This window comes from Crinia signifera, chromosome 19, assembly GCF_055691185.1.
Source record: "Crinia signifera chromosome 19, ASM5569118v1, whole genome shotgun sequence".
Classification (NCBI taxonomy): Eukaryota; Metazoa; Chordata; class Amphibia; order Anura; family Myobatrachidae; genus Crinia; species Crinia signifera.
Window position 1 is genome coordinate 41,957,276 of NC_139226.1, and position 15,562 is coordinate 41,972,837.

Below are 15,562 nucleotides of genomic sequence, written 5' to 3' on the forward strand. Positions count from 1 at the left end.
TCTGCTGCCCAATGAGGGGAATTAATCATTCCTCCATTAAAAGATTAAAATTGTAAATGACATTTTTACATCAAATGGCAGACATAGGACTTCCTGGCAGCCACACTGGGCTGGATTTACGATGCTATCATAATATTTATATTAAAAGAATTGGACTTGAAAGGTGGATGTATGTGTCTCGCTCGCAGACATAAAAATATCACTGTGTAATGCAAAATGTAAGCACCTCTAACTGACCTGTGTGGTGGCGGGTGGGCGGCCCACCGGGGTAGTAGGTGCAATGCGGTTATTCATTTCTGAAGGGAGTACCGGGCTGGGATATGGATCAGATACAGCTAGCCTCGATAAGATTTGCACTGCTGTAGATGTGTCACAGACTCACAATGCTCCCGCAGGGCTTTCAGGGAAAATGAATAATTTCTCTATTACAGGATTTAAATTCTAAATGTGATTTTCTATCCTTTGCCATTTTCTTGATGCGGCGGCCGTCTCTGAATTGCTGAGCCTATATAATCCATAATGATCTTATAATGTCTCTTACTTAAATTGGAAGTGAGTTGTCTAATATGTGTTTTTATGGCCATTTTCCCAGAATAAATGAATTATTAATGTAACCATGCGACACAAAATATAACGGTTCACCTGGAAGAAAAGGTCTTTTTTTTTTTTTCCCCTCACCCGAGTCACCACCTCAGATCAAACTAGTACAGCGATGGGCAACAGTACAGCTCCTCCATATTACAGTAATAGCTCCACCTAGCCCCTCCACATTACAGTAATACCATAACACTGCCCCTCCACATTACAGTAACACCATCACACAGCCCCTCCACATTACAGTAACACCATCACACAGCTGCTCCACATTAAAGTAATACCATCACACAGCCCCTCCACATTACAATAATACCATCACCAGTGGCGTAACTATAGCACCGCTGCCCCCGCGACCACGCGCAGTGGGGGGGCGCTATGCATGTGCGGGCGCCAGGGGCTGCAGTGCTATAGTTACACCCTGCCGCCCGCCGCACCAACCCCCGCAAACCCCCCATCCCCAGTCTTTACCTGTGTTCAGTACGCGCGGGTCCCGGCTCCCTTCTTCTGCTATGAGGACCACCACAAAATGTCCACCCCCATTTAGCAGACAGTTCTCTGAAACTGTCTGCTGTATGGGGGCGGACGTTTTGTGGTGGTCCTCATAGCAGAAGAAGGGAGCCGGGACCAGCGCGTACTGAACCTAGGTAAGACTGCGAGGGATGGGGGGGTTTGCAGGGGTTGGTGTGGCGTGCGGCGGGCGGAGGGGCGGGTGGGTGGCTGGGCGCACTCCCTTTAACGGTGGAGGGGCGCCCAAAATGTAGTTACGCCGCTGACCATCACACAGCTGCTTCACATTACAGTAACACCATCACACAGCCCCTCCACATTACAGTAATACCATCACACATCCCCTCCACATTACAGTAATACTATAACACAGCCTCTCCCCATTACAGTAATACTATCACCTAGCACCTCCACATTACAGTAATACCATCACCTAGCACCTCCACATTACAGTAACACCATCTCACAGCCCCTACACATTACAGTAATACCATCACAAAGCTCATCCACATTACAGTAATACCATCACACAGCCCCTCCACATTACAGTTACCATCACACAGCCCTTCCACATTACAGTAACACCATACCTCCCAACTTTGGCTGTTCTGCAGGCGGGACGCCGCTGCTGCTGCGCGCCGGAGGCGCGCCAAAAATTTCGGGGGCGTGGCCTAATTGGGGGGCGTGGCTATACTCGCGGCTCCCCTGCGAGGCCACGCCCCCATTTTGCCGCTATGGGGGCATGACCCAGAGGCTCAGTGAGCGTCTAGCCATGCTCCCAGCCCCCTGGCTGCGGGAATAGATGCTGTGCGCATGCGCACAGCGTTTATTCCCCCGCTGCTTAGCAGCTGACGGGGGACTCTCAACATCCCCCCCACACCGCGGGACACTGCCGCCCGCGGGTGGGACAGCGGGACAGGCCCTGACAATCGGGACTGTCCCGATAAAATCGGGACTGTTGGGAGGTATGTAACACTATCACACAGCTCCTCCACATTACAGTAATACATCACACAGCCCCTCCCCATTACAGTAATACCATAACACAGCCCCTCCCCATTACAGTAACACCATCACACAGCCCCTCCCCATTACAGTAATACTATAACACAGCCTCTCCACATTACAGTAATACCATCACACAGCCCCTCCACATTACATTAATACTATCACACAGCCCCTCCCCATTACAGTAACACCATCACACAGCCCCTCCCCATTACAGTAATACCGTAACACAGCCCCTCCCCATTACAGTAATACCATCACACATTTTGGAGTGCTATCCCTGCTCCTGCGGGATGACACATCCCTGCGAAAGGATCACATATTTCAATGGGATCCTAGGCAGTTATATTCCGCCCAGATAGCCTTGTATACGTGATCCATAATAAGTGGGCCCCGTAGTGTAATTTGCCCCTACCTATTATGCCATATGAATTAATATTATGCAATAGGTTTAAAGTAACATGGCTGTGAAGGGAGCCAACCATTAAATAAATTGCATTGTGTTAGTAGTACGATTAATGCTTGGCCATGTATGATCGGAGGTCATGTGATACAGGGCATGAGTTACAAAGTGGCTAGGAACAGGACCGCTGTGCTGAGTCAGCCAGGAGGGAGGACCCGAGGCGCTGCGGGGAAAGACCAGATGATTACATTTTCAACAAACAACCTCTTTTGTAGCAAGTGATTTGTTACAATAACCTAACTGAATTATTTAGTGAGTGCTCTTCCCAGGTGATCACTACACGCTCCCCTGCTAGCTGCAAGACTCTTTCTACCCTCTCATCAATAGCAGACACAGGGCCCGGACAGTTTTATCTTTTCATCACTCAGTTTTTTAAAACATTGAATTGTATATCGAGTACACTGAGAACATCTTAACAGTCATTAGGGGAAAACACCTCTCTACCACATTTTTGGTCTAATTAACAGCAATTGATTAAAGACCCAGTGATATCTTCAGCTTGCATGTGTCAGATTATACAGTGTCAGGAAAGGGAGTAGGCCTGCTGCTAATTCAGCCGCTGCTTGGTGACAGGGGCACTGACTGTACATGTTGGTGTCATTTCTGTTCTGCATTATTTTATCAGATACAGCAGTTATGGGTGGTCTGGTGCTCTGTCTATTAAGGATCATAATAGATTTGAGAGGTGGGTTAAGACAATGGGCCTAATTCAGCCCCAATCACATAGCTGCAATATAGGCGATATATAGGCAGGGGCCATCCTGCTGCTGTTTTGATTGTTGGCGACGCATGGTGATTGACAGGAATACGGTGTTTGGTTGGGTAACTAGCCGCAGATGAGCGGCTTTGAGGACGGCTTTGCATAGTTCTGACGGCACGGGGCAGGGGGAAAGACGCTCAGTGTGTATGCACGGAGAGGCTTTCCCCACAGCGATGAATGCGATCATCGCTGTCCATACACGCTGGGCATAGTCGCCCAGTGTGCATGGACCTTAGATGTTTAGTAATGGGGGGATGGACATTTATGTCTATGTGCATTTCTTCACATTGTTCTCATTATGTTGAGTGGATTACCCACTTACTCTTGAGCCACATACCTGATTTGTATGTTTCATGGTTGTACTATCGGTACTCTTTACCTAGAACGGCGCCCGCGATCAGAATCGCGGGCGTCGGGGGTAAAAAATCGCGGTAATCGCGGGCATCGCGGGTAAATCGCGGGTACATCAAAATCGGGTACCCGCGATTACCGCGATTTTCCCATAGGGAACAATGTTAAAAAGCCTGATTGACCGCGATTTTACTGTAAAATGCCTCAATGCCCGCGATTTTCCCATAGGAATCAATGTTAAATGGGCTACAGAGCCCAAATAGCCCCAATTAACCCTTAAATGTCCCCCCAATTTTTGTACGCCACCCCACGATCCACGCCAACCCGAAGCGTGGCGAGCGCAGCGAGCCCGCGAGGGGCGGCGGTACGCGTCCTCCGACCTTTTCATGCCCTACTATCCACGTCGGCGTGGAGTTGAGAATAGAATAGTGTGGCGAGCGCAGCGAGCCACCGAGCCCGAAGCGTGGCGAGTGCAGCGAGGGGACGCGGATACCTTCACAGGTAAACGCGTCCCTTCGCGGGCTTCACAGGTGTCCGCGTCGCCACGGACACCTGTGAAGTCCGCGAGGGGACGCGTATAACTGTGAAGGTATCCGCGTCCCCTCGCGGGGCTCGCTGCGCTCGCCACGCTTCGGGCTCGGTGGCTCGCTGCGCTCGCCACACTATTCTATTCTCAACTCCACGCCGACGTGGATAGTAGGGCATGAAAAGGTCGGAGGACGCGTACCGCCGCCCCTCGCGGGCTCGCTGCGCTCGCCACGCTTCGGGTTGGCGTGGATTGTGGGGTGGCGTACAAAAATTGGGGGGACATTTAAGGGTTAATTGGGGCTATTTGGGCTCTGTAGCCCATTTAACATTGATTCCTATGGGAAAATCGCGGGCATTGAGGCATTGAATGCAAAATCGCGGTCAATTAGGCTTTTTAACATTGTTCCCTATGGGAAAATCGCGGTGATCGCGGGCATCGCGTCGCGGCCGTTTATGTGCTGCCCGCGATGTCGCGATCACCGCGATGGGCGCCGTTCTAGGTAAAGAGTACCGTACTATCTGTATAGTAATAGTGTTGAAACCATGTTAGCGCTAGATACCTGTGGCTATACTGTATATCATACCTGCGATGTTTGATTGTAAGATACATGCTTTGTACTGTATGTGAAGTGACGATCATACTACATGTCTAACTTTTCTTCTTGTTAATAAAAATCAACTTTATTCAATAGGTGTAAATATATCATTATTTTATGGGGTCATATTTGTGAGTTTTTGTAATATTATGTGAACTGCTTGCATTGGATGGACCATTAGCATTATGTGGCTGTTATCTGTCTAAAAGTGCAGCGAATTTGGTGCGGGGACCAATGTTGCGCCTCTGCGCATGCGTGCCAGCGAATATGCGCATGTACGGGGCCGCAGTGCGAATGCCTTTGGTGACTATCACAGTTGCACTGCGCACATTTGCACAGAGGAGGCGGGCAGTGGGCGAACAGTGGGGCTGTCGCGTGGGGATGCCCAGTGTTTTTTGGGCATGCCTACAAAAATGATGGGTTATGGGCAACCCCATGAGAACGCAGGCATGGTGAAGCCTGTACGGGTGGCTGACATTACATACAGTCAGCGCCCGCCTCCTATTTGGCCATCTCCGGCCCAGGTAAAAGTCAGACCAGACGGCGAGCGGGCAAAAAAATCATTTGATGGTCGAATGATTTTGTCGCCCATATGGCCACATCCGAATGCGGCCATTTGCTCGGTGAACGGGGTCGGGCGTTCACTCTCCCAGCGGGCGGGGTTTAACCGCTTGGTAAGCAGTGAATTTACGCTGCTTACTGAGATAAACTGAATCAGGCCCTTAATGCTATAACCTTTCCTTTCTAACATCCTACCACATTTGATTTCTCTCTTGCCTCTGTTATGCCGTGTATACTGTGACATCAGAGCGCTCCGTCTCTATAACCCCGCTAGTCATTCCCGTGTTCTTGTCACTTAAGCTACAGTCATTTTATGTTGCATTACATTTCTAATAACGTCTCATAGTTTAAGATGGGCCATCAAGGAGGAAACCCAATCGCTGGGATTGTCAACAGTAAATAATCATTTATTTAAGAATCAAAAAAATGATGCGTTATTTTTTCATTGGCCATAAACCAATAAAATCCGGCAGAATTTGCCAATATAAAGTAATGGAGTTTATATGAAGGCCACAGTTTAAGTGATCTCTTAGAGTTTAATCTATGATCTGTGGGTTTGTTTGAATTGCGCAGATTACTAGAGTACATTGTTTATTTGGGCGTGAGATTCACAGAAACAACACATCTTTCAATCAGTGCTCAATATATTGAGATCAGTTTCTCCTCGATGGGCACAATCAGTTGTCAAGATTCCCTGATGATTTACTATTTTTCTAGGTTCACTTGGGACCTAACATCAGCCTGGAATGCCCCATGACATTGTATCCAGGCACTAGATGTACAGTGTCTAACCTTGATGGCTAACGTTGACACTCTAGTGTTGTTGAACTACACATCCCAGCATGCTCTGCTTAAGTGTTGCTATTTGGACATGCTAAATCTGATGCAGAGCATGCTGGGCTATGTTGTTCAATAACAGCTGGAGTGTCAAGGTTATCCATGCTGACCCATGTCAACAGACACCTGAAATATATATATATGAAAAACTCATGTTGACGTTCCGACCATGTTGACCTTTTTCCCTGATGACCCTTTGACCCTGGCAAACTTTTGGCCCTGTCGACCATTAAGTTTCAACCTTTTGGTTATAGACCTAGACCAGGGGTAGCCAACTCCAGTCCTCAAGAGCTACGAACAGTTACCTTTTCCAGATCTCCTCACAGAATCACAAGCGAAGTAATTAGCTCCAACTGTGGATCTTTTAAAATGTCAGTGAGTAATGAGTGCACCTGTGCACCTGCGAGGTGAGCTGGAAAACGTGAACTGTTGGTAGCTCTCGAGGACTGGAGTTGGCTACCACTGCTATAGACACTATGGGTGACATTTAATAGGATGCGATTTTATCGCACTTTTCAAAATCGCACCATATCGCCGCACATCGCACTTTTTGAATTCACATTTTTCCCTTGTAAACCGCATCTTTAATGGGATGCGAAAATGCGGCCAAAATGTGCAATAAAGTGCGAAGAGATGCGATGTGGTGCGATGTGATGTGATTTTATGACACATTAATCTGCGATTTTTCCCGCCGGTCATGTGCGAGTTTAGGGCCAACTGGAGTACTGCTGCTATACGAATTACAACACAGCCTCCGCATGCCATTATGCATCACACCCCCTATATAGAGGGGCATAGGAACCATTTTAACCTTTGAAAGGGCATGGAGAGGAGTGGTGATGTCTGGGAGAGGAGTGGCAGTAAGTGGTGGTGGCAGAGGTATCAGTGGCCCACTGACAGGCAGCAGCAGCGCCAGAGGAGCCAGGGGAAGAGGCAGCAGAGGCATGCTGAGAGCCAGCAAATTCAGAGGGAGAGGCAGCAGTGTGGCAGGCAGCATGGCCACAGCAAGGCCAGGCCCAGGCCGGACCCCGGAGGAGCAGGCACAGCAGGAGGAGGACCCTCTTGCATCTCCAACCCATCCACTAACACAGGACCTCTTCACCACACAGACAGAGGAGGAGGGCCACACCTCAGAGGTCAACTGGCCTGAGGTGGAGGAAGATGGAGGTGAGGAGGAGGAGGGTGAGACTGCCCTGGAGGAGGAGGGGGACATGGCCACAGAGGAGCTGGAGGAGGAGGGAAAAAGTGGACGCACCCAAAGTGGCCGGAAGGTGCGGTTTTCATATGAAGAAAATGACACACTAGTCAGGGCTATTATCCCTGTATATGACCGGCTGCTGGGCAAACATAACGACTGAACCACTGCACAGCACAAGAGGGCCATGTGGGACTCCATTACAGAGGCAGTGAACGCAGTCAGCAGTCACAAACGCATAGTGAGAAATGTGAAAAAATATTTCAACGACATTAAAAGGCAGCTGAAGACCAAAATGGCCACTGAGCTGAAAGAGGCTAGCCGGACTGGAGGAGGAAGCCCCAAACCTGTGTCCTACACCTCCTACGAAAATAAATTAAAGTGGATCATCCCACCAGAGGTCCTTTCTGGGCTCCATGTGGTGGATACAGATAGGCCAACCAATGCCACCCAACCTGGTAAGTGTGCCCACATTTCATGTACAACGTACATTGCAATGTTTTATAACTGTAATGCTCTCTTGTACTGTTAGCATAACAATAGTGCTGCTGTGGAACTCAGTAGCGCACGCAGGGGGGGTTTCTGAGTACCCAGAAACCCCCCAGGAGTCTAAGGGCCCTCAGCTGAAAGCTGAGGGTCCCCTCTTTCCATGGATACAAGAATTTTAAAAATCGGCCCTTGGGAACCAGAGATATCTGACTTCAAAGCAGTGGTCCCCATCCAAGCATGTTAATTGTTATTCCCAGTCAGATATTTCAGGTTCTGTCTGACTTAGAGTTTTTCTGAGGGTATATTCCAAAAGCTGGGACTCTCCCCCTTTGAAAGGCCCTATCAGCCTTCCAGCAGCTGGTTACTGCCCCAGCTCCACACACCTGGTATGTAGTTGTACATACTCATTGGCAGATTGCTCTGCCTCCTGAACTCTGATCCCCTAGTCCCCAATACCATTTGGTAGGTGGGATTCTCTAGTTTTTAATTCCATTAAAATTTAAGAAATCTATTTCCGGAAACTGGAGATATCTGCAGTCAAGCAAGCTGTCCTCGCACCAGAAAATTATGAATAATAAGCCCACTCCACTACACACCCCTTCTCTGCATATTAAACATCCTCTACCACCCTGGAAGTTATGTATCAGGTCCCCTTCATTCAGCCCAATGCCCCCTTATCCCACCCCCATCTCCCACCATCTGTGCAGTAAAGGGGTCATTAGTGGAAATTACTGATACCCCCTACCACCCGCAGGACATCAAAGCTTCCCCCACCCCTACCGCTGGAGGATCGGTAGGGGCCCCAATACATTGCTATGCCCAGGGGTCTACACTGCTGTTGACGCCCCTGTATGTATGTATGTATATATTTTTGGTCTATCTATAATACTTTAACTGACCCGGTATATACTGGGTCACCTAAGTGTCCATCTCCGTGCTTTGCTCTGCCCCTCTGGAAACCCCCTTCTCAAAATCCTGCGTTTGCCACTGGAACTACATATCCCAGCAAGGGGAACCTAGATGAATTTCATGATCATAGATTGCAATTGTTAGTGATGCTGGGCCATGTAGTTCCACACCTCCTGGTTTAGGAAAAATGTTTATCAGATTTTGGTACATGTTTACATGGCTGTGGGCCCAAGCATAGGTGTCATGTTGTCATAGCTGAAACGCCTCCATACAGCAGAAATCCTGACAGTTTTCAGTCATAAACAATGTTTATTATATGATTAAATAATTTAAAAAAATATATACCTAAAATTTTTTTAATTATTGGTGACCATCACCCATGTGAGTCTTAGGGGTTATTTGTAACATAAAAAAACATGCTGGTAATAAATGCTGTCCATGCAAGGTCTCTAACGCCTGTCCATCATTTCCTTTGCAGATTATCCATCCCGAAGTGCAACCGCACCACAGCGCTCCAGACAGATTGGTCCTGATGCAGAGGCTGCAGGTAATGAAAAATAATGTGACAGCATTACACATACAGTACACACACCATGTTACATGCACAATAGCCTACATTACATTCATCTCCTGCTGCTACAGACCAACGGAAATGAATGTAATGAGAAGCAGCCGTCACTCTTATTATCAATGATAACATTACATAAAGTCACGGGGTACATGTGTAAGTACATAATACCCATTGTTATGTGACATAACCCTCAATACACCTTAGTAACATCTAGCAGTGGCGTGCGGTGGGGTGAGGCAGGTGAGGCACAGCCTTTCCTGTCATACTAACGTATTCGCTGGAGTTTTGAGTTTATAAAGTATATCAAAAATACAAAGAATCTATAAAAAAATCTTATTTTTATTATTGTAATAATTTTTATAGTGAAACCGCTGGAGTAAAAAGTCTATGGCAGGTGAGGCAGTGCCTCTACTGGCCACCTTTTCTGCACATCTCCTAAAACTCATTGAATCTCCAGCAGTATATACTGCTGCTCTTGTGTATAATGCCTACATGTACCCCATGGCTCATATATTGTGTGCAGATCTGACTCGCCAGGGACACCTCATCCATTTACCTCACCGCACGTTCCTGACATCTAGGTACCATTTTTTCTGTACCCACAGGATCATCACAACTAGGGCAACAACCCACTGAATCAGTGGAAATGATGGACGAAGATATAGAGATAATACTCCAGCCCGTCGAGTCGTTTTCACCTGATGAAGAAACCATGACAACATCACAGACTGAAAAGGCAACAACTGTGGTGACACCCAACCAACCCCCACCCACCCAATCACCACACACACCATCTACCCCTGAACAGATTGCTCACTCATTGCATACATTTAAAAGTAAGCAAATTGAATTCATGTCCATGCAAAGCCATCAAATTGGCAATATGCAAAGCTACATTTTTTAACTTGTAAAAAAATTGACCAGCAGTGTCCGTGTTGCTGTGGGCACACAAGTCAGGATGGCTACTACCCTGGACACACGTTTTTCAGAAATTACTCAGGCCCTACGTGAACACAATAGTCATATTGCCACCCTTAGAGAAACTGTTCAAGGGCAAAATCAAACTACACAGACCAATGCCTTAATTGCCATGCAGAGTCAAATCAATCATATGGAGCTGAATTTATTAGGGGCAGCTACATCTACTGTTAGTAGTGTCTCCAGTACACCAGTGAGTGTCTCACCCACTTCACCCCCACGTCAGGGGCGAAGGGGGGATGTGCACATGCTCAGGCATCCAAAAAATGAGTAATTATATAACAAATGTGTATACAGTACATGTTAATGAGCACTTGCAAATTGTTTTTCTTTTGACATGCAAAATGCATAGTTGCCTACCCTCCTGCATTCTGCAGGAGACTCCCTGAAATAGCAGCAATCTCCCTCTCTCCCTCATTAGTCTAAAAATCTCCCTCATGTCACCTAGCCCACAGTACACTGTTACATTTTTGGGGAGAAAAGGAATGAGAGACAGATACATTTACATTGAATCATCAGCGCCATTTCCCAGCACTTTAGCAAGTATAGTAGCTCCTACTAACTGCTTTGGGGCTCATCTACATTTGGATATAAGTCATTTTAAAAGATTCCTCTCAGATGTAGCAGTACACACCCACGCTTCTAGGTGCCACGTGCACAATCTCTCAATATATGGAACTAGACACGCCCGTTAGGAGGAGAATGACACGCCCCCTTAATGGGGGGCTTTGCTAAATTCTATTTTTCTATTAGTCAGTTCTGCACTTATACACGAGTGCCCCAAAACAGAATCCCATTGTGTATTAGCTTAGGCTGATTTGTTGACCAGCTGAAGTACCCAGGATTGCCCAGGTTTAAATCTACAAGTTAATAAGCTACTAATGAGTTGGATGTCACGGTCATCATTAAGAATCATTATCAGCGTAGCAGCTCTTCCAACACACCCGTGGGGTGGCTGCCCAGTGTCGTTTTTTTTTGGGGGGTATCGCCAGTAGCCCTAATCCCCACTTTTCTTTCCTGTTCAGTCTGAGCAGATGTTATCACAGGAAAGGAGAAGTCCCAGCATCAGTAGCAGCAAGAATCGGATAGAAACCAGCAGTCGATCTCCAAGATGGCGGCGGACCGGGGCACACAGCAGATGTTAGTGGGGTGGCAGACGGGTGTACAAGGCAATGGCTCAGCCCTCAAGATATTACAAAGGGACTGAGGGGTAGATGTATGAAGCAGTGATAAGGGAGGAGAAGTTATAAAGTACCATGCACTTTATAACTTCTCCTCCCTTATCACTGCTTCATACATCTACCCCTGATTGTTCTTATGGCTTCTTGGTTCTTTAACGCCTGAATTTTTTCATGACTTTAGGTGTTTTTCTTGTCGCTGGTTTCTTGGGTGCTGCATTTATGAAGCTTCGCTTTTTGGTGAGCTTCAGCTTTTGGATGGGCTTCTTTATTAGCTGACGAATCACGGGCTTCTTTTCTTTCTTCGCCGGCTTTGAGTCTTTTTTGCCGCGTTGTGTGTATTTCTCAGCCTCGTGTTCGCTGTGATGGTGTTCTTTATAACGGTGTGCCTCATCATGTCCGCTTTGGTAGCGCTCCCCTTCATATTCCATGTGGTATGTTGATTCATGGTGTCCGGGGTCATGGCGCTCCATTCCTGCCTCAATATCTATACCTGTATCTATATCTGTACCTGCGCCTGTCACCATCTGCTTTACGTACTGGTATTTATTGTTCAGATATTCACATGTCCTTTGGTAACTGAAATATAAAAATAATGAGAAGCAGTCAGTTGATAATAGTGCACACAGCACAGCCCAGAGACATAAAATAGCCCAGTTTTCCCTATTACATCCCAGATAAGGTGATACTGTAATTAGATGTGTCCTTCTTTACTAGTCCAGGCAGCCATTTTGTGGGTTAAACCAACACGCATGAATCACTGGGTACCAATGACCTCCCTGAGGCACTTCATGGCCAATCCTCACAAGGCAATGGCTCCCACTGAGGTGTTAGGCTGCAACCTAATGAATATTGGTTACATTCACAAAATGGCTTCCTCCGTCGTGTGTCTGGACCAAGTGATTCAAGTAAAGTAAGTATTTGAGGCCAAAAACCTCTGTAATATAATATTGGGGCAGATGTACTAATCTGCCTATAACGTTTTGCACATAACGAGTCCCGCTTCTCCAGCATAACTTGGAGAAGCGGGCAAACGTTATAGGCAGATGTATTAACCCCCCCAAAGCCGATAAGGAGAGCCGTTATCCCCAGCGTGAACGGCTCTCCTTATCGGCTCCCTCGCCGCCCCGCACATACGCACTCGCCGTCCCCCCCCTGGCCGGCTTTCTGGGCATGCGCGAGATCTCGCTAAAACCGCGAGATCTCCAGCGCAGCCCAAGCCAGACGCTGGGCTAGCGTTGTCCCCATAGTGGGGGATAGGACAACGCTAGCCCTGAGCTGGCAAAGCGGCCGGGGCGAATTAACGCCTTGAAGGCTGTTAATACATCGCCCCGGCCGCTAATCCCTGGGGGGGATTGCAGGGGACAGCCCCACCGAGCGTAACTCGGCGGGCTGTCACTAGCGCACGTTAGGTGCGCTAGTAATACATTAGGATAAACGTAATCCCCCCCAGTTAACCGGCGTTAAGTGCATTTTTGCACTTAACGCTGGTTGATACATCTGCCCCATTATGTGTAGAGAATGTTAGTAACTTACTATTCCTGGATGTGCTTATACAGTGTATACAGTCCATACAACATCAGGATGCCTAAGATGATCTTTCCAATGGATAATCCCGTTTCCAGTTTTGGTAATGCTGTTCAGGAAAGAGAGACAGACAAGATAAGCACGTGATACACGTTACATATGTATAGAGACAATGACTATGGGACATTATTATAATTACAGAGACAATGCATATGGGTAAGGCTGGTCATGTGTGTAAGGAGCCTACATGTTCTGTGATACTGCAGCCATTGGCTGGGTATCACAGCACGTGTAGCATGAGCACAGCTGAGGGAAGGGGACAATGCGCACATGACTGCTGTCGGCCTATCATGCGCAGTTATCTACGGCCAGGCTAAGATGGCTGCCACTTGTGTAATGCACAAACTGGCCAGCAATCCTGTCACAGGCCCATGTCCGAAACCGTGACATATACATTCCTATACGTGCCACCTGTAGTGTTGTTCTGCTGCATGAGGGGGGCGTCTCTTACACACACTGCCATAGCCATCTATACGGGGATTATGTGCACTATAAGGGGCTAATAATATAATTTCCAGCCAGCAATGTAACTGTCTTAATTTAGACTTTAGCATCAAACATTTGGTATAGGGCAAAAACTCAGCAAGTACTGTACCTGATCTCCAGCCTGTCTGGGCAACGGAACTCGTCTCTGTAGCACCTTTAAAATAAACAAAGACATACAAATGTGACTTTCTTAATAAAGATACATATACATGTTAATATATACATTGTATTTATAATATTTTATCTGTTTTAGTAATTAAACATAATGATAATACAGGTTGAGTATCGCTTATCCACAATGCTCAGAACCAGAAGAAATTTGGATAACAGATTATTTAGTTTTTTTAGAATAAAAAATAATTCCCTATTACCTTCAGTTGGATCTGTAGTTTGGCCTTGGTTTCCCATGGTGAGCAATGTCACCATAAGAAATATCACTAAATGTAGATTATTCATCTCTCATCAATATTTTAACTCCTCTCCTCTCAACGACTTCTTCCCCTATCTGAGCCGCACCTCCCAACAGCAGCAATTTATAACCTTCTATTGATTGTGACATCATAGTGACTATTGTCTGTGACATCATAATGTCTATTGTCTGTGACATCACAGACACTACTGCATGGAACCAGCTAGCTGGGATTAGGCCCAGTAGGTTTATATGGTGGATTTAAAATTGCTAACAAAACTTAAAATATGTTTCACACCCATCTACTATATTTTAGTCCCAAACTGCTAATTCCTATTACACACTTGTGGCCACTTTTCTTCCTCACTTGGAGGTGTGAAAGTAAAGGAAGTCACTATTATTAATATTGTACACATTGGTTTTGTATTATCATTGTGTTTCATATTATTTGCTCTGAATTAATAATTAAACAATCAAATAAATCCTATGCCTTTAATAAAGCAGTATTATTGCTCTTGTCCTGTCAATGGCATTATAGCATTATTATCATTATTATTATTATTATTATTATTATTATTGATATTATTAATTGTATTATTCGGGGAAGGGGCCAAATTCGGACTCAAAAGAACATTTCTGAATTGGCCGCATTATGTGGGGATCAATCACACAAGACTATTAAGTATAAATGTGTGTGAGTATATATATATATATATATATATATATATATATATATATATATATATATATATATATATATATATATATAGGCCCTATCCAATGGAATTTTTTTTTTGCCAAGATTACAAATTGCTGTTAGGGTCTGCTTCTACTATAAGTAATAGCGCAATCAACTGAGACAGTACAATATTTGTGTAAATGTGGTTCACCAAAGTAGAATAAGAAATGTGTAAAATTAAATTTTTAATAATTCCTAGAAAACTGTGAGATATAATTGCAATCCCCGTATGTTTTTTTTTTTTACATTCACACACGTCACTGTGTTTGTCTTTTTCACATTTATTGTGTGTTTATATTTCGCAGTTTTATTGGAATAAATCAAAGTTACATTTTACACTTTTCCTATTCTACTTTGGTGCACCACATTTAGACAAATGTTGTTCAGTCCCATTTGATGTGTCGTCAACAGTATGTCTCTCCTATGATAAATATACCCGTTTTCCTATATAAATTAGTTTACCTATCCTTACTAATATAAATTCATAGAAATAATTCTCCATTACCTTCAGTTGGATCTGTAGTCTGGCCGTTGGTTCTTAGGGTGAGCAAAGTCACCATAAGAAAAACCATTAAACGTAGAGAATTCATCTCAAATCAATTATTCCTCCTCTCCTCTCAACCACTTCTACCCCTTTCTGAGCCTCACCTCCCGGGAGCTGCAATTTATTGCCTTCTATTGTTTGTGACATCATCATGATGACATCACAAACACTACTGCATGGAGCCTGCTAGCAGGGACTTAAACTCATTAGATTTATATGATGCTTTACATTTCCTAGCATAACATCCATCTATTACATTTCAGTTCAAG